The 4,910-nt window shown below is 34.9% G+C and overlaps 1 long non-coding RNA gene across 2 annotated transcripts; it reads left to right on the top strand.

Moving 5' to 3' along the window:
* Positions 1–3,849, top strand: LOC106674623 (uncharacterized). Of its 2 annotated transcripts, none has more exons than XR_003024966.2 (5): positions 1–147; positions 846–911; positions 1,262–1,417; positions 1,870–1,962; positions 2,260–3,849. It is a non-coding gene; the product is annotated as an uncharacterized LOC106674623 (long non-coding RNA). The 2 variants fall into 2 exon arrangements; XR_013092968.1 differs by lacking the exon at positions 1–147 and adding an exon at positions 170–304.
* The last annotated feature ends 1,061 nt before the right edge of the window (positions 3,850–4,910 follow it).

The raw sequence follows: 4,910 nt of genomic DNA, 5'->3' as shown, positions 1-4,910 counted from the left end.
TATCCACAAGGTGGCAGTAATGCAAAAACAGTTGTAATGAAACCGCGCAGAACAAGAAGGTTTCACGGCTTGTGCCTGCTCATGCGCAAGACTTCAAATTTAACTGAAAAAGGCTGTTTTGGCGCCAAGCTGCTGTTTCTTTGAGAGGTAAGACCACTTTTTTTCTTTGACTATGTTGTGTAGTATCTATATGTCCAGCATGGTTATATTTTGCGTTTGTCTTACAAGACATGTTATATCGTTTGCGTGTGCTTGTTTTACATTAGTTTTACTGGGTCCTGGACATGCTTATTTTGTGGACTGTGTAAGAAACATTTTTATTGTTTTTTGTTTTATTAAGGGATTAGCTACAGGGGTTCATGGGGTTATTCTTTCAAGGGCTTATTTTTCCATTTGCTTTCTTGGGATTCCTTTTCTGTAATCCGAGAGTCGGAAATATCGAATAGGATAGCAAGGATAGCATAAAGTGACATTTAAAATCCAAAAAGTCAAGGGCGAAAGCCACTGTGACACCATTGTTCTGCTCTATCAGTAATCTGTATTATGTAAAAATGGTCTGTAAATACAGCATGTTTCCTAGCGGAGTTATACATATCAATGTAGTTATAAATTACAGTTTGTGAAAGTACACACTTAATTTTTTTTAATAAAATTATTCAAGACATGAGTGGACAGACAATGGAGGTCGACAGACCTGGTGATAATTGCTTCTATAGAAAGTTAGCACATGGCAGTGTCAATCTCTTGCTTTTCTTCTGAGTAGTATTTTATTTAGTTGTAATTTAAACAATAATTTGCTTCTTGAAATTAAGGAATTAATTATTTTTTTTCTTTATAAATCTCAGATCCTGCCTTTACCTGCTCCCTCCTATACTGATGTGGTGTATGTGGTATTGCTGAGCTTGTATGTGGTATGTGAACTGTTATACTTTTAAAAAAAAAACTGTTTTATAAGTTAAGTTTTCTTTTGTGACCTATCCCATGCCCCTGTTATTTCTTCTCCACATCTGAATCATGGTAAAGGTTGCAGTTCAAGGGCCTGAGGCATGAAATTCTTTTCAGATCAGCTGTGATCAATATTTTTTGGAACTTGATAAATAACAATAAAAGCTGTAATGGCTCCATTAGCATTTTGTGTAAATGTTTGTGTTAAAATTATAGCTTTAATGAGGTCTTACTACATTAGTTTTAGTTTGTATATGTGTACATATAGTATGTATATTTACAGTACAGTATGTTGTGTTTGTTGACATATTTTCAGGTGGAAGCAGAATATGTGAGGATTACTACTGCTGCACATGTTCCAAGGCTTTTTACACAACTTGACCAATACACTGACCAGCTCATAAAAGTCTTCAAGAAAAAAGGAGGCGTTGCAGGGAAGAAAATTAGACAAACTTTGGCCCCAGCCACACAGGTGCGTTATTCTGTTGGTAGCAAAATATTATGGCTAATAAGATCATTTTCAAATTTAAACAGCTAGTGTATGGTAGCTGCACAGTGCACTTACATTTATATTAAGCAAGACAAAGTTTGGTACTCAAAACGTTGGAAAATTTAAATTACCTAAACATATGTAAAATCTGATCCCTTGATTTAGGTTAAACCAGAAGTGAATGTTTTTATGTTATGTTTTGAATGCAAAAAAGATGATGTATTAGTTTGTCTTTACCTCCATTATGGACATATATAATGTGGTGGAAACCCTGCCCAACAGGTTAACTATTCATGTCCATGTGATGATTAGTTGGTCTTGTGTACATGTCTATCTGTGCAGTGGATATGTCATTCATTTTGCGTATAATGTGAGTTTCTGTCATCCTAAAGTATATCTGTTTTCTCTTCCTGTATCTCTGCCACTCTCTACAGAAGGAAACCATTGAAAAGGGGAGGGAGTGTGTCCTCAGGGCACTACCTTTTTACCTGAATGAAGACCCAAGCATCCTCTTCAAAGAATAATTGGTTGGTAATTTTAGTTTAGTTTTTTATCTGTATTAAACCAAATTTTGAATAACTAATGTTGTTGCATGTTGTAATGTTGTTGTTGTTGTAATTTGCATGGAACCTGTTTAAATGTTTTGGGAAATCTTCTTGTATACCCAAACTATTTATATTTATCGTTGAATCTGTAGTCTAAAATAGTGGCGCACTGGGGTGCATGTTCCTAATATTGTGTTTACGTCATTAAAGGGTAGCTTTGGCCCTTTTTCTTTCTTTTTTTAAAACTGGATGCCATTTTTCTATGTTTTTGTGTCTAAGCTACAGCTGTTCAGAGGGAGCTGGAACAAATTACCCTTGCTATCTTTACCATCGAAAGAGCTGATGCCAGCACTCCTCCAGCCGATGTGGGTGTAAGCGCCAGACGTCTGCTTTATATTTTTATTTACGATTGAGTTCATGTTTGTTTTATAATTCATAGATTCATTACATAAGTCATCTTTTCAGGATTAATAAATGTGAAAATATATGTGTTTACATAAAGTAATTTTAAGTCACTGTTTTGGGATTGGAACCTAAAAGGGGGTACCTCTCACTTTAATTATGTAAGTGCAATAGTAGCATGAAACCCTGTGTGAGAGGGAAGGGGAGGAGCATGGACAGAGAGGTTAGGAGTCTCACGGTTTTCTGACCGTGTGCACAGCTAGTTCTGGATAACTGCTATTTTTTGGAACTTTCATGCTTTTTTAGGAAGGAGTTCATTGTTACATCTTCAGTTTGTAATAAATAAACAGTCTTCAAATCATAATGCAACTGGAAGCATTTCTTTTGGAAACCAGGAACACGCGTCAGCCATAGACTCTTCTTTTTTGAACTTGGTTTATTGGAAATTACCCTACAGTGGGTATAACCATCTAGTGTGTCCTGCATGACCTGGAAGACCTGGCCTCTGCATGTGCACTCTTAATGGGTGGGATATATGCACTGAATCTCAGTTAACATCAAGACTGAAAGCTAAGAGACAATCAAAAGTATTGAGATTTAAAGGATTTAATTGAGAGATGATACTGCACCAGAAATGTTGAAGGGTGGTGTGTATATTAGCGTTCAAGGCATATTGTTATGAGGTGGAAATATGTTCATATTCAGTTTGTGTTACATTGTGTGCATTGTAAAGGTAATTGCAATACATACTAAAATTAAGGGTAAGTTAGGAGGTTGATCTGATATCCTCGTGTTGGTGTTGTTCCCAGATCATCATACTAAATGTTGTTCCAGGATCAACATTGCAAGTGACCAATCAGAATGTTGTGACGTCATACTTTTGCGACTTCGGGAAAAACCGGCGTAAAACAAAAAACTGTACTTAAGCTGCGTGAAACCGCCTCTGTCCGCCGATCAACTGACCCTAACCCTAACCGTAACCCTTTAATAAACAGTAAGCAGAATTGATATTGTCCTTGCAACATTGGAATTTCATAAATGCACGAATGGCTTGGAATAGAATAACGTCACAACAATGTGATTGGTCACTTGCAATGTTGAACCTGGAACAACATTTTCATGATGGTCTGGGAACAACACCAACACGAGGATATCAGATCATCCAAGTTGGGAATGCAGGATGAATGTATATTTTGTGGACTTTTAAAGACGAACAATTGTTTCCATGTTAAAATGTTTACATCTGAAGTTTTTTGCCCAAACACTGGTAAAATAAATGTTGACAGTGGCGAGTGTTAAATGGTTACTGCTGTGCTGTTGCAAAAAAACTGAACGCTGACAAGCTGTTTTATTGTTAGACCATAATGTTGGCATGTTTTGTTAAAGTTTTATTTGGGATGGTGATGTAATTTTCTTTGATTGCTAATATCAGTGGACTATTTATTATTGTTGTTGTTGTTGTTGTTGTTACGTTTTTTTTTTTTTTTTTTTTTTTTTTTTTTTTTTTTTTTAAATTGTGGCTGTTGAGGTGGACACTTCACTTTGCATTGTTAAAGGAAAGCACTTCATTGGCATTGTGTTACTGGACTGACCCTAAGCAATCATTGCAAATAGCAACTTTGCTATCCATTTTAGACACTAAAAGAAAAAAACACTCACAGACCTTACTAGCATCACATGTGCATAACTCAAGTGTCATCTTATCAATGTGTTATGTGATCTTCAATGCGTTTTTTTTTTTTTCTTCTATTTCTGGTAGATACAGACATTTAATTTAAAGTCTTGATGTTGCATCTGTCTACATACTGTTAATTACTAACCCTAATGAGCTGTTGTGTTTTATTTTGGACTGGGTTTACACAAATGCTCACTGAATGTGTTGGCAATAAAATAAATTTTAAAAAATAAGTTGGATGTACTTAATTCATTTGTGTGGAACCTGTTGACAAAATAGATTTATGTAAAACTAATTAATAAAGCACAAGGTGGCTGAAAATATAATATTTGAATTAATCTAACTTAAATTTAACATTTTACTGCTACAAATAAGAAATGTGTTGAAGTAACTAATCTAAACTATCTAACCTGAAAATATATCATCTATGTTCATACAACATAACTTGATTTAGTTAGTCTTAAATATGTCTTGTTAATCTTAAGTAGTTTTTTTAAATTAGATGAACTAAAGATTTTTGCTTTAAACTAACATAATTCAATTTCGTGGAACCTGTTGACAAAATAATTTTAATTAAAGTCAACGTTTCATTTTTTTGAGTGTACTGAAAACATTAACGTGGGCCCTTTTGTCAGTAAACCATGAGCCACTTTCACATAGGAATTCATCAGGACAGCAAGTTTTCCAGTTTTTTTGGAGGGGTAAGGGAGTTGGTTGTTTTGTTTGTAGAAAACTTAACTAACACACGTGATGCCCACTCAATGTATATATTACAAATAACTGGAAGTGCATTCTTCCAGAACTGACAGTGTTCAGTGTCACAATACTAATGCCTAGATTCTTTCCCCCCAAG

The sequence above is a fragment of the Maylandia zebra genome, linkage group LG14 (assembly GCF_041146795.1).
Source record: "Maylandia zebra isolate NMK-2024a linkage group LG14, Mzebra_GT3a, whole genome shotgun sequence".
Classification (NCBI taxonomy): Eukaryota; Metazoa; Chordata; class Actinopteri; order Cichliformes; family Cichlidae; genus Maylandia; species Maylandia zebra.
The sequence above is the reverse complement of the archived record's forward strand: the minus strand, read 5'-3'. Positions and strand labels throughout refer to the sequence as shown.